Source organism: Salmo trutta, chromosome 39 (genome assembly GCF_901001165.1).
Source record: "Salmo trutta chromosome 39, fSalTru1.1, whole genome shotgun sequence".
NCBI classification, from domain to species: domain Eukaryota; kingdom Metazoa; phylum Chordata; class Actinopteri; order Salmoniformes; family Salmonidae; genus Salmo; species Salmo trutta.
In genome coordinates this window covers 1,286,313-1,311,734 of record NC_042995.1, presented here as the reverse complement: position 1 = coordinate 1,311,734, position 25,422 = coordinate 1,286,313, and the positions used below count along the sequence as shown (strand labels likewise).

Sequence of the window (25,422 nt, the reverse complement as noted above, 5' to 3'; positions counted from 1 at the left end):
CTGTAGTATCCAATCTGTGTCTGTTAAAGTACATAGGGACACACACACTCTCTCCATTCAAATGGAAAACCGCCTCCATCTCACAGTGGGGAATGACCTGAATAGCAGTGCTGCATCACAAAGGCTCTGTCAAGGGAAAGAACAAACAGGAGAGGGAGAGAGAGAGGGAAGGAGAGAAGTTTGTTCTGCGTTAGACACAGAGGAGTGTGTGAGTGGAATCTGTGGTCATCGCTCGGCAATAGGGTGTTGTTTGGGACACAACCCGTGTCTGTCAAAGTGGGGAGGAAGTGAAAAGGGGAGAAGTGTGGAGCCACATATGCACCATAAAATATGACCCTCAGTCCTGATACAGTCTTTAGCAGAGAGGCTACATCAGATCAGCCTGATGGCACCCTATTCCCTTCTGAGCCTAGGCGCCATTTGGGACGCAGCCAGTAAATACCCAGCTATATGAAACAAAGGGCTATTTCAATAGCATACTACTTAGAATGCATTCTCAGTACGTTGCTTCATTCCAAGTGGACATTAGAAAGTACAGAAGGCTTGGCATAGCGGGAAGGAAGCAGGTAGTTCCAAAGGAAACTAGTCTCATTAATAAATAGGAGGCAGCTAGTCTCAAAGGAAACTAGCCTCATTAATTGATAGTGCCTTAATTGATGTGCCTCCTAGCATGTTTAGCTAAAAAGAATGCTGAGGCTAACGTCAAAGTACCAGCTTCAGTGAAAACCACTCTAATACAATCTAAGACAGCTGATTGATTGACAGATATCAATCTAAGACCTAAGTCACACACACTGTGGGCATATTACAGTACATTTGAAAAGTACTGCATAACACACTTGAAGACACTTTATTAGGTAAACATTATGGGACGGGAAGGACCTGTCCAGAGCTGCCTTGGCCGTGAGAGACACACATTTGACCCTCTTCTCACGCTCTCACAGCACACCTCTTATATCTCACGCATTGAAAACTGCTGCTTTTATTTTTCTAATTAGACCATTAGCGCGTGAAGTTTTCAACTGTGCTCCAAGTCGTTTTGAAATCGGTGCATCATGAGTGGAACCTCTTGTATTTGTTCTGTCTTGCGACAGCACTGTGAACCGTGGCACTTTGAAGCATGTGATTGGTCTAGTTATGTGAGGGATCAAGGGGATTGGATGCATGTTTTAAAGAAACGCCCCTCAAGATTAGAGTGGAGCTGAATGAAGACAGAGAACGTACCCCGCTGATTTTATACAACTGTAAAAAGAGCAGCATGGTAGGGCTGTTTTCTGGAAAATGTTGTCAACACAATTAGGTTGCTGTTACTCCCGTCACGATTGCAGAATGCAGCCTTTTGACAGCATGTACTAAAGTGGATTTAATCCACACTTGCATTAGTCCCCTCGTTTGGTGATTGGCATTTAGGCTGTGACAACGAAAAGGCAGCAGACAGTATGTTTTAGCAGGGAAGTTTGGTAGGGTGAGCTAATCTGGAACTATGAAAATCATTTAGTCAAACAGACTGTGAACCCAAAAGTGTACGTCTGATTCTAGAGTCATAAAAAATAGAGAAATCATTTGGTTAGGGTGTAGAGGCAGAGATGTGTTAACTATTTACTTGAATTAGTCTGATCAGTGGAACAATTCTCATTCTTAACAATGGGCTAAAATACAGAGTAATTACTGTGCTTGTCAGCAAGAACACTACTGCTATTCCCCAAATGTATTTTATTATTCCACTTCTTCCCAGAGGGCTAGGCAGAGATAGCAGAGGGACTCACAACTCATGTCTATGTTGTCTATGTAGATTAAGATGGCAACAAGGATCTTCAACTAGTAGACATAATCCACCTGAATATTGATATTCATTATATTTCTCTTGAAGGTTGAGCAACATTTTTATAACAAGAACATTTTCTAACACCCAGCACTGAGGAGTGGCCAATGCTCCTGGAGAGAAAGCAGGACTTTCTCCCAGCCCTATTTTAAAGAGATAGTTCACCCAAAAAACAAAATGTTTGTGTCCTTACCTTGAAAGCAGTCTATGGACAAGGAGATTACAATCTATGATTTGGTTACCTTCTGCCATCAACCATTAATATAACATCATTCCTGTGCAGAGCCTTGGTGTAGTGGTAACACACAGTCTTCAATCCCTGCTTCCAACGTTCCTACTGTTTCTAGCATTTGGCCTTCTCCCTATCTCATTTCATTACTGTTTGAATGAAGTGTCAAACCACCTAAAAATATGTTTAAAAAAATTAATAATAATAGCATACTTTAAACTTAGTAACAGTCATCGAATTTTTTGTGTTAAGTTAATGTTCAAAGCATCCTGAATATACCTGACCTGGGTTTTTATTTGTTTTATTTTTTACCCTGGTCATAGGCCTAAAATCAAAATATGTAGAATTGCAGGAAATTAGTTTTAAAACAGTAACATTTTCCCAGTCCACCTTCTAGGGATTGTGCCAGGGGGCAATGAAATTCACATAGCAAATCTCACTCCAAGCTTTCTTCAAAAGTTGGCAGCCCTTCATATCATTACACCAAACCCATTTAAAAAGCTGTAAAAGTCTCCATCGTAGACATATTTGTCTCTAAACAGAATAGAGTGTAAACAGAAGAGGTCTCCTGAGTCCTCTTCTCCTCCTGTCTCTCTCCCTCCAGTATAGCCTCTGCCAGCCAGAAGAGACATTGTTCAGTAGGAAAGATAGGAGAGGAGTACAAGGCATACAGACAGTGTGGGGGAGGCCTCCCCCTCTACTCCCCTCCCCCCACGCTCTGTCCACCCTGATAACCATAATTGTGTTTTAAGGCCCTTGATTAAATTTTGCCATCTGAAATGATATTGTTTCATAATGAATCCTTATGAAAAATGCCCCATATTAAAGGATTATGGTATCCGGTGAAGGCAGCGAGCTGGAAGCAGGGAAGGAGGGATGGAGGTAAGGAGGATGGGGGATGGGGGAATGCTTTTTTCTTCTCAGCTGTCTCGACAGATGGAGGGCCAAATTAATGCCTTGTCATCTGTCTGTCTGTCTGTCTGTCTGTCTGTCTGTCTGTCTGTCTGTCTGTCTGTCTGTCTGTCTGTCTGTCTGTCTGTCTGTCTGTCTGTCTGTCTGTCTGTCTGTCTGTCTGTCTGTCTGTCTGTCTGTCTGTCTGTCTGTCTGTCTGTCTGTCTGTCTGTCTGTCTGTCTGTCTGTCTGTGTCTCTCTCTGTATCACTATAAAGTAAACTGAAAACAATAAACCCAGTCAATCTAAATCAAATTTAATTTACACCTAACACTCTGATAGCCTTAAAACCGGTTTAAAAAAAACACAATGCTCTCTCAAAGTGTCAATCTGAAACCTGTCTAATTTCTTCGCCAATACGTCCAATGCTTGTCACTAACTCTGGCTAAATCCTCAGGGACTTTGTTTTTAGAGGTGACACAAAATGCAATCAGGTGGGAGGCTAAATTCAATAATGGCCACAAATGAAAATTGAGTCAGAGACACACTCTGCACTTAAGGAGCTAAGCATGGGCTTGCTCTTCTAATAAGAGCCACCGGCGTCATTGCCTCGCTGCATTTAAATGAACTAGAGCCCCCCCCCACCAATCACCACGGGAAAACAAAAGCCTCGGCCAAAGAGACGAGCGCTCAGGAATACCAATCGACCAACCAGAACACTTAAATGCGGCGTATAACACTTATTCACCAGCGTGGGTTGTAGGAAGCCACAGAGGTAAACAAATAACAGACAGATGAATTATGGGAAAGCAAAAATTGCTAAATCTATTATTGACCTCTAAAACTTCTGAAGTATAAAAATCAAAACTGTCTTCAGACATATAAGTTAACCAGACAAATAATGTCCAATCAATTTAATTTACCACAGGTGGACTCCAATCAAGTCGTAGAAACATCTCATCTCAAGGATCAATGGAAACGGGATGCACCTGAGTTAAATTTCCAGTCTCATAGCAAAGGGTCTGAATACTTAGGTAAATAAGGTATTTCAGTTTTTTTATATATAAATGTGCAAACATTTCTAAAAACCTGTTTTCACTTTGTCATTATGGGGTACGGTGTGCAGATTGATGAGGGAAATCATTAATTTAATCAATTTTAGAATAAGCCTGTAATGTAACAAAATGTGGAAAAAGTAAGTTAAGCAGACAGGACTCAGGGATGACTAATCATGGAGATCCCATCAATCTCCACCCAGTTAGGGAAATCTGATTTTAGGTTTTTTGCATCTCTCATGTGAAATGATCTCCAAAACTCATTAAAGTTGGTGGAGTTGATGCCGCTAGGGAAATTCAAACGGATGTTAGAGGGCCTTCTTACTGAAGAATGTTTTGTTCCATATGATTGTGTTTCGCTTTTCATGTATAGTGTAATTGATGTGTATATAGATATGTATAGTGTAATTGATGTGTATATAGATATGTATAGTGTAATTGATGTGTATATAGATATGTATATTGTAGTTGATGTGTATATAGATATGTATAGTGTAATTGATGTGTATATAGATATGTATAGTGTAATTGATGTGTATATAGATATGTATAGTGTAATTGATGTGTATATAGATATGTATAGTGTAATTGATGTGTATATAGATATGTATAGTGTAATTGATATGTATATAGATATGTATAGTGTAATTGATATGTATATAGATACACTACCGTTCAAAAGTTTGGGGTCACTTAGAAATGTCCTTGTTTCTGAAAGAAAAGCTAATTTTTTGCTATTAAAATAAATTGATCAGAAATACAGTGTAGACATTGTTAATGTTGTAAATGACTATTAATGTTAATGTTGTAAATGACTATTATAGCTGGAAACGGCTGATTTGTAACGGAATATCTAAATAGGCGTACAGAGGCCCATTATCAGCAACCATCACTCGTGCGTTCCAATGGCACGTTGTGTTAGCTAATCCAAGTTTATCATTTTAAAAGGCTAATTGACCATTAGAAAACCTTTTGCAATTATGAAAACGGTTGTCCTGATTAAAGAAGCAATAAAACTGGCCTTCTTTAGACTAGTTGAGTATCTAGAGCATCAGCATTTGTGGGTTCAAAATGGCCAGAAACAAATAACTTTCTTCTGAAACTCATCAATCTATTCTTCTTCTGAGAAATGAAGGCTATTCCATTCGAGAAATTGGCAAGAAACTGAAGATCACGTACAACGCTGTGCACTACTCCCTTAACAGAACAGTGCAAACTATTGTTTTCACTATATATTTTCCCTCTTGGTGATGTCATTCGGAAACATAATGTTAACTTTCACTGCTATGCGGACGATACACAGCTGTACATTTCGATGAAACATGGTAAAGCCCCAAAATGTCCCTCCCTGGAAGCCTGTGTTTCAGACATAAGGAAGTGGATGGCGGCAAATGCTTTACTTATAAACTCGGGCAAAACAGATATGCTAGTTCTAGATCCCAAGAAACAGAGATCTTCTGTTGGATCTGACAATTAATCTTGATGGTTGTACAGTCGTCTCAAATAAAACTGTGAAGAACCTCGGCGTTACTCTGGACCCTGATCTCTCTTTTGACGAACATATCAAGAATATTTCAAGGACAGCTTTTTCCATCTTCGTAACGTGGCAAAAATCTGAAACTTTCTGTCTAAAAATTATGCAGAAAAATATATCCATGCTTTTGTCACTTCTAGATTAGACTGCTGCAATGCCCTACTTTTCAGCTACCTGGATAAAGCACTAAATAAACTTCAGTTAGTGCTAAACACGGCTGCTAGAATCCTGACTAGAACCAAAAAATGGGATCATATTACTCCGGTGCTAGCCTCTCTACACTGGCTTCCTGTTAAGGCTAGGGCTGATTTCAAGGTTTTACTGCTAACCTACAAAGCATGACATGCTCTAACCTATCTTTCCGATTTGGTCCTGCCTTAAATACCTACACGTACACTATGGTCACAAGACGCAGGCCTCCTTACTGTGCCTAGAATTTCTAAGCAAACAGCTGGAGGCAGGGTTTTCTCCTAAAGAGATCCATTTTTACGGAATGGTCTGCCTATCCATGTGAGAGATGCAGACTCGGTCTCGACCTTTAAATCTTTATTGAAGACTCATCTCTTCAGTAGGTCCTATGATTGAGTGTAGTCTGGCCCAGGGTTGTGAAGGTGAATGGAAAGGCAATGGAGCGATGAACCACCCTTGCTGTCTCTGCCTGGCCGGTTCCCCTCTCAAATGGGATTCTCTGCATCTAACCCTATTACGGGGGCTGAGTCACTGGCTTACTGGTGCTCTTTCATGCCGTCCCTAGGAGGGGTGCATCACTTGAGTGGGTTGAGTCACTGACGTGATCTTCCTGTCCGGGTTGGCGCCCCCCTCGGGTTCGTGCCGTGGGGGAGATCTTCGTGGGCTATACTCGGCCTTGTCTCAGGGTAGTAAGTTGGTGGTTGAAGACATCCCTCTAGTGGTGTGGGGACAGTGCTTTGGCAAAGTGGGTGGGGTTATATCCTGCCTGTTTGTCCCTGTCCGGGGGTATCGTCAGATGGGGCCACAATGTCTCCCGACCCCTCCTGTCTCAGCCTCCAGTATTTATGCTGCAATAGTTTATGTGTCGTTTATGTGTCGGGGGGCTAGGGTCAGTCTGTTATATCTGGAGTATTTCTCCTGTCTTATCCGGTGTCGTGGGTGAATTTAAGTATGCTTCCTCTAATTCTCTCTCTCTTTTTCTCTTTCTCCTCTCTCTCTTTTTCTCACTCTTTCTCTCAGAGGACCTAAGCCCTTGGACCATGACTCCTTGCTGTCCCCAGTCCACCTTGTTGTGCTGCTGCTCCAGTTTCAACTGTTCTGCCTGCGGCTATGGAACCCTGACCAATTCACCGGACGTGCTACCTTGTCCCAGACCTGCTGTTTTGGACTCTCTCTCTACTGCACCTGCTGTCTCTTACTCTGAATGATCGGCTGTGAAAAGCCAACTGACATTTACTCCTGAGGTGCTGACCTGTTGCACCCTCTACAAACACTGTGATTATTATTATCTGACCCTGCAGGTCATCTATGAACGTTTGAACATCTTGCCCATGTACTGTTATAATCTCCACCCGGCACAGCCAGAAGATGAATGGCCACCCCTCAGAGCCTGGTTCCTCTCTAGGTCTCTTCCTAGGTTCCGGCCTTCTGATAACCAGGTGGCGAATCGCATCTCTGCATGTCTGGCAGACATATCAGTGTGGATGACAGATCACCACCTAAAGCTGAACCTCGGCAAGACGTAGCTGCCCTTCCTCCCAGGGAAGGACTGCCCATTCCATGATCTCGCCATCACGGTTGACAACTCCATTGTGACCTCCTCCCAGAGTGCTAAGAGCCTTGGCGTGACCATGGACAACACCCTGTCGTTCTCCGCTAACATCAAGGTGGTGACCCGATCCTGTAGGTTCATGCTATACAACATTCGCAGAGTACGACCCTGCCTTACACAGGAAGCGGTGCAGGTCCTAATCCAGGCACTTGTCATCTCCCGTCTGGATTACTGCAACTCGCTGTTGGCGGGGCTCCCTGCCTGTGCCATTAAACCCCTACAACTCATCCAGAACGCCGCAGCCCGTCTGGTGTTCAACCTTCCCAAGTTCTCTCACGTCACCCCGCTCCTCCGCTCTCTCCACTGGCTTCCAGTTGAAGCTCGCATCCGCTACAAGACCATGGTGCTTGCCTACGGAGCTGTGAGGGGAACGGCACCTCCGTACCTTCAGGCTCTGATCAGGCCCTACACCCAAACAAGGGCACTGCGTTCATCCATCTCTGGCCTGCTCGCCTCCCTACCTCTGAGGAAGCACAGTTCCCGCTCAGCCCAATCAAAACTGTTCGCTGCTCTGGCACCCCAATGGTGGAACAAGCTCCCTCACGACGCCAGGACAGCGGAGTCAATCACCACCTTCTGGAGACATCTGAAACCCCACCTCTTTAAGGAATACCTGGGGTAGGATAAAGTAATCCTTCTTACCCCCCCCCCCCCCAAAGATATAGATGTACAATTTTAAAGTGGTTGTTCCACTGGATTTCACAAGGTGAATGCACCAATTTGTAAGTCGCTCTGGATAAGAGCGTCTGCTAAATGACGTAAATGTAAATGTAGGGAGTTTTTCCTAGCCACCGTGCTTCTACATCTGCATTGCTTTCTGTTTGGGGCTTTAGACTGGGTTTCTGTACAGCACTTTGTGACATCGGCTGACGTAGAAAGGGCTTTATAAATAAATTTGATTGATTGGTATAGTGTAATTGATGTGTATATAGATATGTATAGTATATTTGATGTGTATATAAATATGTATAGTGTAATTGATGTGTACTGTATATAGATATGTATAGTGTAATTGATGTGTATATAGATATGTGTACTGTAGTTGATGTGTAGAAAGATACGTATAGTGTAATTGATGTGTACTGTATATAGATATGTATAATGTAATTGATGTGTACATAGATATGAATAGTGTAAGTGATGTGTATATAGATACATCTAGTGTAATTTACGTGTACTGTATATAGATATGTAGGGTGTAATTTACGTGTATGTATAGTATATGTATAGTATAATTGATGTGTATATAGATATGTATAGTGTAATTAATGTGTATATAGATATGTATAGTGTAATTGATGTGTATATAGATATGTATAGTGTAATTGAATTCTATATAAATATGTATAGTTTTACTGTTGTTTATTGATGCATGTATGGCTCATCTGCAAAAGAGACCTTGGTCTCAGCATGACTCCCTGCTTAAATAAAGGTTAAATCAAATCAAATAAAGAGCAAGCAGTCAAAATAAATGGTTCCTCTAAACTAAACCCCTTTTTCTGCTGTAAAATGCTCGTCTCCAATGGGTCACTTTCATGGCATATTGCACCCATGACGAACTGCATAAACAATCTTCAGAAAATATTTTCAAACCTTCCCCCTGGATGACAGGTATTTCAACCTCCACAAGTCTGGTTCATCCTTGGGAGCAATTTCCAAATGCCAGAAGGTACCACGTTCATCTGTACAAACAATAGTATGCAAGTATAAACACCATGGGACCATGCAGCTGTCATACCGCTCAGGAAGGAGACACATTCTTTCTCCTAGAGAAGAACGTACTTTTGTGTGAAAAGCGCAAATCAATCCCAGAACAACAGCAAAGGACCTTGTGAAGATGCTGGAGGAAACAGGTACAAAAGTATTTATATCCACAGTAAAACGAGTCCTATATCGACATAACCTGAAAGGCCGCTCAGCAAGGAAGTAGCCACTGCTCCAAAACCGCCATTAAAAAGCCAGACTATGGTTTGCAACTGCACATGGGACAAAGATCGTACTTTTTGGAGAAATGTCCTCTGGTCTGATGAAACAAAAATCGAACTGTTTGGCCATAATGACCATAGTTATGTTTGGAGGAAAAAGGGGGAGGCTTGCTAGCCGAAGAACACAAACCCAACTGTGAAGCACGGGGTGGCAGCATCATGTTGTGGGGGTGCTTTGCTGCAGGAGGGACTGGTGCACTTCACAAAATAGATGGTAACATGAGGGAGGAAAATTATGTGGATATATTGAAGCAACATCTCAAGACATCAGTCAGGAAGTTAAAGCTTGGTCGCAAATGGGTCTTCCAAATGGAGAATGTGGCAAAATGGCTTAAGGACAACAAAGTCAAAGTATTGGAGTGGCCATCACAAAGCCCTGACCTCAATCCCATAGAAAATTTGTGGGCAGAACTGAAAAAGTGTGTGCGAGCAAGGAGGCCTACAAACCTGACTCAGTTACACCAGCTCTGTCAGGAGGAATGGGCCAAAATTCACCCAACTTATTGTGGGAAGCTTGTGGAAGGATACCAGAAATGTTTGACGCAAGTTAAACAATTTAAAGGCATTGCTACCAAATACTAATTGAGTGTATGTAAACTTCTGACCCACTGGGAATGTGATGAAAGAAATAAAAGCTGAAATAAATCACTCTCTCTAATATTATTATTTCACATTCTTAAAATAAATTTGTGATTCTAACTGACCTAAGACAGGGAATTTTTACTAGGATTAAAGGTCAGGAATTGTGAAAAACTGAATTTAAATGTATTTCTCTAAGGTGTTTGTAAACTTCCGACTTCAACTGTATGTACCGTACAGCCATGCAGTGGAGTAAAGTACTTAAGTAAAAATACTTTAAAGTACTACTTAAGTAGTTTTACATTTTCAATGCTTAGCAGGACAGGAAATTGGTCCAATTCACTCACTTATCAAGAGAACATCCCTAGTCATAACTACTGCCTCTGATCTGGAGGACTCACTAAACACAAATGCTTAGTTTGTAAATTATGTATGAAAAAAACAAGAACATTGTGCCATCTGATGATAAGCAATTTGAAATGATTTAGAATTTTACAATTTGATTTACTTTTGATACTTAACCCTTGGGTAGTCTTAACATTATTTATACTCCCTTTGTCCTAAGAGTAAAACAATTGACATGCCTTTACTAAACCCCTAAAATAAAGCAGCTTGAATTTTAAACCCCAAATCTATTTTGCATGAAGAAACAATCTGTCATTCATCACAAACTTTGTGAATATCTGGGTTTTCCCTCTTCACAATGCATGAAGACTGCATTTAATCAGTGGACACTACTAGTTTTTATTACAACACACCTGTCATAATTGTTTTCTTTACTAAAGTAGAGGTTTATTATTATTATTATTGCTAATTGGTACTGCATAGGTGTAAATATATTTTTTTGCAAGAGAGCACTTGTATAGCCTAAGAAAGTAGCAGAAATGTGCAGAAAGTAGTTTTGAATGCATTTTATTGAAGGGAAACAGTATTTTTTGGCAACATAGTAACATATTCTTATATACTGTACAATGAGGAATTAATCTACAAAATACTAGTCTTTTCCCATTTTTCTGAACCATTGCCCCCACCCACAAGGTGTTTAAACAACAACAATACATAAGAATGAAATAAGATAATAGATACAAAACAAAAATGTGAAGAACATAACTCAATTAACTCTAATTAGCATATGTAGGACAGTATGCAAGTGTGTGTGCATGGAATTGGCAGATGTATTTCTCACATGTGCAGCACATAGTATTTATTTTACAGTCCTTCTTTGGGGGGCAAAGAAGGACATCCTCTTGCCTGCCCCAGCTGCAGCCTTTTACAGTTGTCTCCATATTTATGGAAACCTTCCAAATTTGTCATCTCCAGGATTAATTTTCCGATGGCTGGTGTGATGAACATGTAGAATGTTGTGGCGATGTCCTGGGCATGGGAAACTGCATGTCTTGTGGGCCCTGGGGTCATCCTTATGACATTTTGTGCTGCCATCCTGCCCTGGTTGTCATATGGTGACAAGGACCATGTTATTTTGCTGTTCTTTGACAAAAATGTCTCTCTTTAAGCTTGGGGGATTTCTTCTTCATTAGAAGATGATGCATCGTGCTCTGGGTTGTATTCTTCCCCATCTTTTTCTTCAGATACCTCCTCTTCTAAATCATTGTTCTCTTGTTCCTCCTGGACATCTGAAAAAATCAGATCAACGACCTGTTGGGCACTGAAATGTGCACTCATGGCTTCAGAAAAGAGAGAACCTTTACAGCCTCTGACTGCATTCCCCATTTCAATAAATGTTTTTTTTGTTGTCTGAAATTTTGTTAATTTTGTCTGAAACGTTGTTTATTTTGACTGTGAACTTGAGTTATGTGTGGGGTCGTGGGGGACAATCTTTGTACCCTGGTGGTGTACAACTTTCATGGAAAATGAACAAAGGCGATGTTTCACTTTCTAATGTTGGGGTCACACTAGGAAAAGTCAAACAATTTAAAGTTGAAAAATATCATTTAGAGGGGTTATCGCTGCTATTTTTCTGTGTGACTTTTACTTTTACTTCAGTCATTTTCTACAAAGGTATCTTTAATTTTACTAAAGTATGACAATTGGGTACTTTTTCCACCACTGCAGACATGTACATCACACACTGGACTTACGTACACACATGTGTGTGTAAATGCAAAGATATTAAATCATAAAAGGGGGACATGAGAGAGAGAGGGAGAGGAGCAAGATGAAAAGAAAGATTAATAAATACATGAAATACAATCAATGGTGAAAACACTGATATTACCCTGTCCCTCTCTTCCTGTTATAACTATACACTGATATAACCCTGTCCCTCTCTTCCTGTTATACCGTGGGGTCATTCTGAGGTCAACTTCCCATTCCCCTACTAAATAATATCTCACTGTGTGTCGGTCTATCATTCTTAGCTTCCTGTGCACTTCATTTCTCTGCCTCTCATCTCTCTGTGTTTCTGAGAGACACTTTAGATTGGAAGACACACATCTAATAATTGGCTCTGCTCACTTCTGTAATCTGTTGATGAATCCGTCGCAGGGAGAGCAAATTACTACTGGACCACAGGAGAGACGAGAGGAGTCTGTGTTAGTGATGACTGGACCACAGGAGAGACTAGAGGAGTCTGTGTTAGTGATGACTGGACCACAGGAGAGATTAGAAGAGTCTGTGTTAGTGATGATTGGACCACAGGAGAGAGGAGTCTGTGTTAGTGATGACTGGACCACAGGAGAGATTTGAGGAGTCTGTGTTAGTGATGACTGGACCACAGGAGAGACTAGAGGAGTCTGTGTTAGTGATGACTGGACCACAGGAGAGATTTGAGGAGTCTGTGTTAGTGATGACTGGACCACAGGAGAGACTAGAGGAGTCTGTGTTAGTGATGACTGGACCACAGGAGAGATTAGAGGAGTCTGTGTTAGTGATGACTGGACCACAGGAGAGACTAGAGGAGTCTGTGTTAGTGATGACTGGACCACAGGAGAGACTAGAGGAGTCTGTGTTAGTGATGACTGGACCACAGGAGAGACTAGAGGACTCTGTGTTATTGATGACTGGACCACAGGAGAGACTAGAGGAGTCTGTGTTAGTGATGACTGGACCACAGGAGAGACTAGAGGAGTCTGTGTTAATGATGACTGGACCACAGGAGAGACTAGAGGAGTCTGTGTTAATGATGACTGGACCACAGGAGAGACTAGAGGAGTCTGTGTTAGTGATGACTGGACCACAGGAGAGATTAGAGGAGTCTGTGTTAGTGATGACTGGACCACAGGAGAGAGGAGTCTGTGTTAGTGATGACTGGACCACAGGAGAGACTAGAGGAGTCTGTGTTAGTGATGACTGGACCACAGGAGAGATTAGAGGAGTCTGTGTTAGTGATGACTGGACCACAGGAGAGACTAGAGGAGTCTGTGTTAGTGATGACTGGACCACAGGAGAGACTAGAGGAGTCTGTGTTAGTGATGACTGGACCACAGGAGAGATTAGAGGAGTCTGTGTTAGTGATGACTGGATCACAGGAGAGACTAGAGGAGTCTGTGTTAGTGATGACTGGACCACAGGAGAGATTAGAGGAGTCTATGTTAATGATGACTGGACCACAGGAGAGACTAGAGGAGTCTGTGTTAGTGATGACTGGACCACAGGAGAGACTAGAGGAGTCTGTGTTAGTGATGACTGGACCACAGGAGAGACTAGAGGAGTCTGTGTTAGTGATGACTGGACCACAGGAGAGACTAGAGGAGTCTGTGTTAGTGATGACTGGACCACAAGAGAGACTAGAGGACTCTGTGTTATTGATGACTGGACCACAGGAGAGACTAGAGGAGTCTGTGTTAGTGATGACTGGACCACAGGAGAGACTAGAGGAGTCTGTGTTAGTGATGACTGGACCACAGGAGAGATTAGAGGAGTCTGTGTTAGTGATGACTGGACCACAGGAGAGACTAGAGGAGTCTGTGTTAGTGATGACTGGACCACAGGAGAGACTAGAGGAGTCTGTGTTAGTGATGACTGGACCACAGGAGAGATTAGAGGAGTCTGTGTTAGTGATGACTGGATCACAGGAGAGACTAGAGGAGTCTGTGTTGGTGATGACTGGACCACAGCAGAGAGGAGTCTGTGTTAGTGATGACTGGACCACAGCAGAGCCTAGAGGAGTCTGTGTTAATGATGACTGGACCACAGGAGAGACTAGAGGAGTCTGTGTTAGTGATGACTGGACCACAGGAGAGACTAGAGGAGTCTGTGTTAGTGATGACTGGACCACAGGAGAGATTAGAAGAGTCTGTGTTAGTGATGATTGGACCACAGGAGAGAGGAGTCTGTGTTAGTGATGACTGGACCACAGGAGAGATTTGAGGAGTCTGTGTTAGTGATGACTGGACCACAGGAGAGACTAGAGGAGTCTGTGTTAGTGATGACTGGACCACAGGAGAGATTTGAGGAGTCTGTGTTAGTGATGACTGGACCACAGGAGAGACTAGAGGAGTCTGTGTTAGTGATGACTGGACCACAGGAGAGATTAGAGGAGTCTGTGTTAGTGATGACTGGACCACAGGAGAGACTAGAGGAGTCTGTGTTAGTGATGACTGGACCACAGGAGAGACTAGAGGAGTCTGTGTTAGTGATGACTGGACCACAGGAGAGACTAGAGGACTCTGTGTTATTGATGACTGGACCACAGGAGAGACTAGAGGAGTCTGTGTTAGTGATGACTGGACCACAGGAGAGACTAGAGGAGTCTGTGTTAATGATGACTGGACCACAGGAGAGACTAGAGGAGTCTGTGTTAATGATGACTGGACCACAGGAGAGACTAGAGGAGTCTGTGTTAGTGATGACTGGACCACAGGAGAGATTAGAGGAGTCTGTGTTAGTGATGACTGGACCACAGGAGAGAGGAGTCTGTGTTAGTGATGACTGGACCACAGGAGAGACTAGAGGAGTCTGTGTTAGTGATGACTGGACCACAGGAGAGATTAGAGGAGTCTGTGTTAGTGATGACTGGACCACAGGAGAGACTAGAGGAGTCTGTGTTAGTGATGACTGGACCACAGGAGAGACTAGAGGAGTCTGTGTTAGTGATGACTGGACCACAGGAGAGATTAGAGGAGTCTGTGTTAGTGATGACTGGATCACAGGAGAGACTAGAGGAGTCTGTGTTAGTGATGACTGGACCACAGGAGAGATTAGAGGAGTCTATGTTAATGATGACTGGACCACAGGAGAGACTAGAGGAGTCTGTGTTAGTGATGACTGGACCACAGGAGAGACTAGAGGAGTCTGTGTTAGTGATGACTGGACCACAGGAGAGACTAGAGGAGTCTGTGTTAGTGATGACTGGACCACAGGAGAGACTAGAGGAGTCTGTGTTAGTGATGACTGGACCACAAGAGAGACTAGAGGACTCTGTGTTATTGATGACTGGACCACAGGAGAGACTAGAGGAGTCTGTGTTAGTGATGACTGGACCACAGGAGAGACTAGAGGAGTCTGTGTTAGTGATGACTGGACCACAGGAGAGATTAGAGGAGTCTGTGTTAGTGATGACTGGACCACAGGAGAGACTAGAGGAGTCTGTGTTAGTGATGACTGGACCACAGGAGAGACTAGAGGAGTCTGTGTTAGTGATGACTGGACCACAGGAGAGATTAGAGGAGTCTGTGTTAGTGATGACTGGATCACAGGAGAGACTAGAGGAGTCTGTGTTGGTGATGACTGGACCACAGCAGAGAGGAGTCTGTGTTAGTGATGACTGGACCACAGCAGAGCCTAGAGGAGTCTGTGTTAATGATGACTGGACCACAGGAGAGACTAGAGGAGTCTGTGTTAGTGATGACTGGACCACAGGAGAGACTAGAGGAGTCTGTGTTAAGGATGACTGGACCACAGCAGAGACTAGAGGAGTCTGTGTTAATGATGACTGGACCACAGCAGAGGGCAGTCTGTGTTAGTGATGATTGTACCACAGCAGAGAGCAGTCTGTGTTAGTGATGATTGGACCACAGCAGAGAGGAGTCTGTGTTAGTGATGATTGGACCACAGGAGAGACTAGAGGAGTCTGTGTTAGTCATGATTGGACCACAGGAGAGACTAGAGGAGTCTGTTAGTGATGATTGGACCACAGGAGAGACTAGAGGAGTCTGTGTTAGTGATGACTGGACCACAGGAGAGACTAGAGGAGTCTGTGTTAGTGATGAGGCAGCCGTAGAGGAGTCTGTGTTAGTGATGATGCAGCCATAGAGGAGTCTGTGTTAGTGATGAGGCAGCCGTAAGGAGTCTGTGTTAGTGATGAGGCAGACGTATTGGAGTCTGTATTAGTGATGAGGCAGCCGTAGAGGAGTCTGTGTTAGTGATGAGGCAGCCATAGAGGAGTCTGTGTTAGTGATGAGGCAGCCATAGAGGAGTCTGTGTTAGTGATGAGGCAGCCGTAGAGGAGTCTGTGTTAGTGATGAGGCAGCCGTATTGGAGTCTGTATTAGTGATAAGGCAGCCGTATTGGAGTCTGTGTTAGTGATGAGGCAGCCATAGAGGAGTCTGTGTTAGTGATGAGGCAGCCATAGAGGAGTACAGTATGTACGGTGTAGTTGCTGAAAGGGTCTACATGGAACAAGGCAATGTCAGGCAGGATAGAGAGACCCAGGAGTGTTGACTACTGAACACACTAATAAATGCAGACACACACACAAATAGTCACACACACAAATAGTCACACACACACACACACAAATATGTCCCAATGTCATAAGGAGTAAAACACACCCCATGGGTAGGTTGGATGAACAAGCTAGCCTTTAGAATAGGCAATTATAGCCTGTCACAATACATCTGTTGGCCCTTCAAACTGAAGGACTGAGCCTCCAGTTGCACCTGGTGTTTGGTTGTGTTCCACAGGGAACACTAGTCCCTATAGAGTGAACTACTTTAGACCAGGTCCTGCAGGGAACACTAGTCTCTGTATAGTGAACTACTTCAGTGTGAAAGTGTCCTGGGGTTAAGAAAACGAGGAAAAGTCCATGACTGTGTACTGAAGCAGAGGAACTAGGATTTGGTTTAACGATCTGCATCTGAGCGGATATGTGACATGTTATGTAATATACAAATTGTTACAAGGGCATGTAGTATGCACTGCTTTGGTGAATCACTATACAGAAACACAGCATAGAGATGTTTAGTTCTGCTGGTGCCTTTTACAAAGCTCTCTGACTCTCTCTCTTTGCTGATCTAAGGCTGCTGCGATATATTTTCTCCACACAGCAATGCTCGGCATGCAGCGCATTTGAAGATGGGAGATATGTTTTAATCATTCCATTCATTATTAATGGAGGACTCCTCCCTCCATCACGCTCCGCTCCCACAACAGGACGGAGAGAGCGCGGCTATTAGCATTAGCCACAGCGGCTCCCCCATTTGATCTTTGTGTAATTACAGCAGTTTTTACAGATTACATCACAAGCGCCGTGTGAAGCAGAGAGGGGCCCAACACCACTCCCAGAGGCTTTGTGTTTTTTCTCTATTTTTCTATTCCGTTTTATTTTCCATGTGTCAAGAAAGTATGTGTGTTTTGAGTTTCGGGTCTATTTGTACAGTCAGTGGGGAAATAATAATCATCAAGAATTCCTCTGAAGTACATATGGCCTTGAAGCAGAACTATAAAATAAATACGTCCAGGCAAAGTCTATTTCCATACTATACTGACTTCCAATGGGAGTTACATGGAAAAGAAGGTCCTAGCAATGCTGACCTATAAAACCTAGTGAAGATTTCCTCTTTTCTATTCCCCTTTCTTGTCATGTCCATATAGAGCTACAGTATCCGTCCTTTGTTGATTTATCAGGCTAGATTAGGGTTCTTATGTTGGATCTAAATACCTTGTTTTTGGTTCCATCAATATTTCAAATAGAGAAAATAAAATGGATGTGTTTAAATCTTAAAATAATATATTAGTGATGGGTCTTTGGGTGCAGTTGCCCGGGGTAATCTTACTAGAACGACAAATGATTGCCTTTATATGCATCTTGTATAATAGATACCTAGAAAGCAGTCTATGAACTTGGGAGTGTCAGCAAACAAAGATTTGGGTTTGCTTACATACATACAGCGCCTTCAGAAAGTATACACGCCACTTGACTTTTTCCACATTGTATCGTGTTACAACCTGAATTTAAAATGGATTTAATTGAGATGTTGTCACTGATCTACACACAATATCCCATAATGTCAAAGTGGAAATACGTTTTTAGAAATGTTTGCAAAATAATAAAAAATGAAAAGGTGAAATGTCTTGAGTCAATAAGTATTCAACCCTTTTGTTATGGAAAGCCGAAATAAGTTCAGGAGTAAACTGTTGCTTAACAAGTCACATAATAAGTTGCATGGACTCACTGTGTGCAATAATAGTGTTTAACATGATTTTTGAATGACTACCTCATCTCTGTCCCTCAGTCGAGCAGTGAATTTCACACAGATTCACAGATTCAACCATAAAGACCAGGGAGGTTTTCCAATTGATTCGCAAAAGAAAGGTACCTATTGGTAGATGGGTAAAAACAACAGACATTGAATATCCCTTTGAGCATGGTGCAGTTATTAATTACACTTCGGATGGTGTATCAATACACCCAGTCACTACAACAATACAGGCGCCCTTCCTAACTCAGTTGCCGGAGAGGAAGGAAACTGCTCAGGGATTGACTATAAAACAGTTACAGAATTTAATGGCTGTGATTGACAACATTGTAGTTATTCCACAATACTGACATAAATGGAAGAGTGTCACGTCCTGACCCTAGTAAGATGTCATTTTCTATAGTAGAGTAGGTCAGAGCGTGACGGGGGTGTTTTGTGTTTTTCTATGTTTTGTATTTTTATGTTTATGTTCTATGTTTCTATTTCGATGTTTTTTTGGGGGGGGTTGATCTCCAATTGGAGGCAGCTGGTCCTCGTTGTCTCTGATTGGAGATCATATTTAAGTAGGGGTTTTTCTTCCTGGGTTTTTGGTGGGTTATTATATTTTGAGTAGTGCTTGTTTCTGTCTGCTTCACGGTTTGTTGTTTTGTCATATTCAGTTATTTATGTATTGCAAAGTTTCACGGATTAAATAAAATGTGGAACTACAACCACGCTGCATTTTGGTCTGCTCCTTTCGACAGCCGTGATAGAATAACCCACCATCAAAGGACCAAGCAGCGTGGGCAGGAGGATTAAGCAGTGTGCCCGGGAGGAAATGGCATCCTGGTCACTGGAGGTGTTGGAGGAAAGGATAGACTGGACTTGGGTGCAGGTATTGGGGAGATACAACAGCCTGCCGGGGAAGCAGGTGGAGGCACGATACCAACGGCGAGGCAAGTGCAAGAGGCGGGGGGGGGGGGCACACGGGGAGATTGGCAGAGTCAGGTTGGAGACCTGTGCCAACTCCTCGTGCTTACTGTGGGGGGCGAGTGATCGAGCAAGCACCATGTTATGCTGAGGTACGCACTGTGTCGCCAGTGCACAGCTACAGCCTGGTGCGCTCGGTGCAAGCTCCTCACAGGTGCCGTGCTAGAGTTGGCATTCAGCCAGGAATGAGTATGCCTGCTCAGCGTTCCTGGTCTCCGGTGCGTCTTCTCGGCCCAGGTTATCCTGCGCCAGCTCTACGCACGGTACCCCCAGTTCGCCAACACAAACCTGTGCGACCTGTCACAACGCCTCGCGCTTGTCGGGCTACGGGGGGTATCCAGCCAGGATGGGTTGTGCCAGCCATAAGCTCCAGATCTCCAGTGCGCCTCCACGACCCAGTATACCCTGTGCCTGCTCTGCGCACCTGGCCTCCGGCAACGCTCTCCAGTCCGGAGCCTCCGGCGACGTTCCCTAGTCCAGAACTCCCAGCGACGTTCCCTAGTCCGGTGAGACCTATTCCAGCTCCACGAATGAAGCCTCCAGTGATGATTTATGGTCCGACGCCTGTAGAGATGATCCATGGCAAGAAGCCTGTAGAGATGATCCATGGCAAGAAGCCTGTATGCATGATCCATGGCAAGAAGCCTGTAGGGATAATCCATGGCAAGAAACCTGTAGGGATGATCCATGGCCCGGAGACTGTAGAGATGATCCATGGCACGAAGCCTCCAGTGAAGATCCATGGCGCGGAACCTGTGGTGATGATCCACGGCACGGAGCCTGCAGTGACGGTCCACAGATCGGAACCTCCTGAGACGGCCTACAGTCCGGAACCTCCTGAGACGGCCTACAGTCCGGGAACCTCCTGAGACGGCCTACAGTCCGGGAACCTCCTGAGACGGCCTACAGTCCAGAACCTCCTGAGACGGCCTACAGTCCGGGAACCTCCTGAGACGGCCAACAGTCCAGAACCTCCTGAGACGGCCTACAGTCCGGAACCTCTTGAGACGGCCTACAGTCCGGAACCTCCTGAGACGGTCTACAGTCCGGAACCTCCTGAGACGGCCAACAGTCCGGAACCTCCTGAGAAGTTCCCCAGTCCAGACTCTTCAGCGAAGGCCTGCAGCCCAGAGTCTTCAGCGAAGGCCTGCAGTCAAGAGTCTTCAGCGACGGCCTGCAGCCCAGAGTCTTCAGCGACGGCCTGCAGCCCAGAGTCTCCAGCGGCGGCCTGCAGCCCAGAGCCTCCAGCGGCGGCCTGCAGCCCAGAGCCTCCAGCGGCGGCCTGCAGCCCAGAGCCTCCAGCGGCGGCCTGCAGCTCAGAACCTCCAGCGGCGGCCTGCAGCCCAGAATCTCCAGCGGCGGCCTGCAGCCCAGAACCTCCAGTGATGATCTACAGTCCGGTTGCTCTGACGACGATCCACGGTCCGGTGGTACTAAAGCACAGGGATCAGCGGGTGGAGCGGGGATTACGCCCCGAACTGGAGCTGCCTCCTCTGCTGGAGGTTAAGGTTATGTGGACTGCATTTGAGCCACCATAAACAATTATCACCCTGCCTACCCTCCCTTTTGTTTTGTGGTTTCTTTTGTTGTTTTATGTTGCATTCGGAGTCTGCACCTTTGGGGGGAGGGGGGGTACTGTAACATCCTGACCCTAGTAAGATATCATTTTCTATAGTAGAGTAGTTCAGGGCGTGACAGGGGGTGTTTTGTGTTTTTCTATGTTTTGTATTTCTATGTTTATGTTCTAGGTTTCTATTTCTATGTTGTTTTTTGGGGGGGTTGATCTCCAATTGGAGGCAGCTGGTCCTTGTTGTCTCTGATTGGAGATCATATTTAAGTAGGGTTTTTTTTCCTGGGTTTTTGGTGGGTTATTATATTTTGAGTAGTGTTTGTTTCTCTCTGCGTCACGGTTTGTTGTTTTGTCATATTCAGTTATTTATGTATTGCAAAGTTTCACAGATTAAATAAAATGTGGAACTACAACCACGCTGCACTTTGGTCTGCTCCTTTCGACAGCTGTGACAAAGAGTGTAAAGAAGGAAGCATGTTCAGAATAAAAATGATCCAAAACATGCATCCTGTTTGCAATAAGGCACTTAAGTAATGTTGCAAAAAATAAATGAATGTTTTCACCTGAATACAAAGCGTTATGTTTGGAGCAAATCTAACACAACACATCACTGAATACGACTCACATCATATTTTCAAGCATGGTGGTGGCTGCATCATGTTATGGGTATGCTTTTCATTCACAAGAACTATGGAGTTTTCTGGGATAAAAAGAAATGGAATAGGGCTAAATGGAACAGGTCAAATCCTAGAGGAAAACATGGTTCAATCTGCTTTTCAACAGACACTGGGAGACAAATTCACCTTTTAGCAGGACAATTACCTAAAAAACAATTATTTAAAATTAAAGGCCAAATATACACTGACAACATTGAATGTTCCTGAGTGGCATAGACACAGGTTTGACTTAAATCATCTTGAAAATCTATGGCAAGACTTGAAAATGGCTGTCTAGCAATGATCAACAAACAACTTGACAGAGCTTGAATCATTTCTTAAAGAATAATGGGCAAATATTGTGCAATCCATTTGTGCAAAGACTCATAGCTGTAATTGCTGCCAAATGTGATTTGAACATGTTGGTTGAATACTGTGGTTGAATACTGTATTTATCTAATCAAGATATATAGTGCCTTCTGAAAGTATTTATACCACGGAGGCGCGCACACCACCCACTGCTTCCAAGTATATTACTCGCTAATGTCCAATCTCTAGATAACAAGGTACACGAAATTAGGGCAACGGATGCTTTCAAGAGAGACATCAGGGATTGTAACATATTCTGTTTCATGGAAACATGGCTCTATCGGGATGGAGCCGGTACAGCCACCTTGATTATTTGTGCGTCGCGCTGCAGGATTAAACATCTCTCCGGGAAGAAGAATTGCGAGGGTGTATGTTTCATGATTAACGACTCATGGTGTAATTGTATCAACATACAGGAACTCAAGCCCTTTTGTTCACCTGTTCAGAATTCCTCACAATCAAATGCCGACTGTATTATCTCCCAAGAGAATTCTCCTCAGTTAATGTCACAGCCATGTACATCCCCCCTCAAGCCGATACCACGACGGCCCTCAAGGAACTTCACTGGACTTTATGCAAACCGGAAACCATATATCCTGAGGCTGCATTTAATGTAGCTGGGGATTTTGACAAAGTCAAATTGAGAACAAGGCTACCTAAATTCTATCAGCATATTGACGGTAGCACTCGCGCTGGAAATACAATGGATCACTGCTACTCTAAATTCCGCAATGCATACAAGGCCCTCCCCCACCCTCCTTTCTGCAAATCTGACCATAACTCCATTTTGCTCCTCCCTTCCTATAGGCAGAAACTCAAACAGGTTGTACCAGTGCTAAGGACTATTCAACGCTGGTCTGACCAATCGGAATCCACGCTTCAAGATTGTTTTGATCATATGTTCCGGGGAGCCTCAGAGAATAATATTGACGGATACGCTGATTTGGTGAGGGAGTTTATAAGGAAGTGTATAGGAGATGTTGTACCCACTGTGACTATTAAAACCTACCCTAACCAGAAACTGTTAATTCACGAAAACTGAGAGCGAACCATCGCATTTAACCACTGGGACTGGGAATATGGCCGAATACAAACAGTGTAGTTATTCCCTCCGCAAGACAATCAAACAAGCAAAATGTCAGTATAGAGACAAAGTGGAGTCGCAATTCAACGGCTCAGACACGAGGCATATGTGGCAGGGTCTACAGACAATCATAGACAACAAAAGGAAAACCAGCCACGTCACGGACACCGACGTCTTGCTTCCAGACAAACTAAATACCTTCTTTGCCCACTTTGAGGATAATGCAGTGCCACCGACGCAGCCCGCTACCAAGGACTGTGGGGTCTCCTTCTCCATGGCCGACGTGAGTAAGACATTTAAACGTATTAACCCTCGCAAGGCTACCGGCCCAGACGGAATCCCTAGCCGCATCCTCAGAGCACGCGCAGACCAGCTGGCTGGTGTGTTTACGAACATATTCGATCTCTCCCTATCCTAGTCTGCTGTCCCCACATGCTTCAAGATGGCCACCATTGTTCCTGTACCCAAGAAGGCAAAGGTAACTGAACTAAATGACTATCGCCCTGTAGCACTCACTTCTGTCATCATGAAGTGCTTTGAGAGACTAGTCAAGGATCATATCACCTCCACCTTACCTGTCACTCTAGAACCACTTCAATTTACTTACAGCCCCAATAGGTCCACAGATGATGCACTCGCCATCACAACGCACACTGCCCTATCCCATCTGGACAAGCGGAATACCTATGTAAGAATGCTGTTCATTGACTATAGCTCAGCATTCAACACCATAGTACCCTCCAAGCTCATCATTAAGCTTGAGGCCCTGGGTCTCAACCCTGCCATGTGCAATTGGGTCCTGGACTTCCTGAGGGGCCGCCCCCTAGGTGGTGAAGGTCGGAAACAACATCTCCACTTCGCTGATCCTCAACACTGGGGCCCCACAAGGGTGCATGCTCAGCCTGTTCACCCATGACTGCGTGGCCATGCATGCCTCCAACTCAATCATCAACAGTAGTAGGCTTGATTACCAACAACGATGAGACAGCCTACAGAGAGGAGGTGAGGGCACTCGGAGTGGGGTGTCAGGAAAACAACCTCTCACTCAGTATCAACAAAACAAAGGAGAGGATCATGGAATTCAGGAAACAGAATTATCCACATTGACGGGACAGCAGTGGAGAAGGTGGAAAGTTTGAAGTTCCTTGGCGTACACATCACGGACAAACTGAAATGGTCCACCCACACAGACAGTGTGGTGAAGAAGGTGCAACAGCGCTTCTTCAACCTCAGCAGGCTGAAGAAATTTGGCTTGTCACCTAAAACCCTCACAAACTTTTTCAGATGCACAATTGAGAGCATCCTGTCGGGCTGTATCCCTGCCTGGTACGGCAACTGCACCGCCCACAACTGCAAGGCTCTCCAGAGGGTGGTGCGGTCTGCACAATGCGTCAAACCCCTTTAATTCTCCATTCTCTTTATGCACATTCCCCCATGGGATAATTGTGGTAGTATGTCTGCCACAGCAGGGTGGTGTGAGTGGGTTGGTTAAACAATCAGCATATAAAATGAACACATACTGTACGGTCCCACTGCCTTTACACCCTCCACATCCACCATTCTACAGTCAGCAGACAATTAGCTATAACGAACAATAAAGCAATCAAAATAATGTGGTAAACGGAAGCTTTTGTTCACCATTCCACTACATGGAACCTGTGAAGCAACCTTTGTTGAGGTCCAATACATACAGAAAGGAAATTAATTGCTTGATGACCAATTGTGTAATTGGTCATTGGAAGTTGTGGATGACTATCAACAACGAGTCAATTTGATTGGAGGCAGAACCAATGGAACATGTTGTTTGTTTGATGACACACCGCTGCACACTCTGTTCTTTACCTCCTGTTGCTGAGTGAATGAGCACTATACCACAACTAGGTGATTCAGAGGGATCTGTCTCAACAGTCTAAAGTGGCGTCCTTGTCTACTTTCCTTATGGGTGAGTCAGAGGAAGAATCTCAGTAGTCTAAAGTGGCTTCCTTGTTTCCTTTCCTTCTGGGTGAGTCAGAGGATGAATCTCAATAGTCTAAAGTGCCTTCCTTTCTGTCCTTGTCTCCTTTCCTTTTTCAGTACAAACTGCCATAACTGGCTAGATGAGAGCTAGCTTCCATCTGCACTGACAGTGACTGCGTTTTCAGATCAGCTTAGATGAAAGAAAGGAGACAAGGAGAGGAAGCCACTTTAGACCATTGAGACGCACCCTTCGAGCAGAAAGACAGAGAGACAGAGACAGAGACAGAGAGAGAGAGAGAGACAGAGAGAGAGAGAGACACGGAATGATTTGATTTGCTTTCTGCACACGGGCACAGGGGCATATGAGCCAGATGGGGAAGCTGGATTCAGTACTCTCTTTAGGGGCTCGCCGAGCCATTTGGCTCCGCTCCAAATGGGCAATTTTATCGAGTGGGACGATGTCTGCTGTGGCAAAAAGAAGACGCATGAACAAAAACTAAAAAGCAAAGTGGGAAAGCGGGAGAGAGGATTATAAAAATGTTTA

The 25,422-nt window shown here is 44.1% G+C and overlaps 1 protein-coding gene across 1 annotated transcript in view; it reads right to left on the bottom strand.

The window, feature by feature from the left end:
• The window catches only part of LOC115179194 (receptor tyrosine-protein kinase erbB-4), a gene marked incomplete at its 3' end in the record, with an annotated part of 440,193 nt that overhangs the window by 35,683 nt on the left and 379,088 nt on the right, over nucleotides 1–25,422 (bottom strand).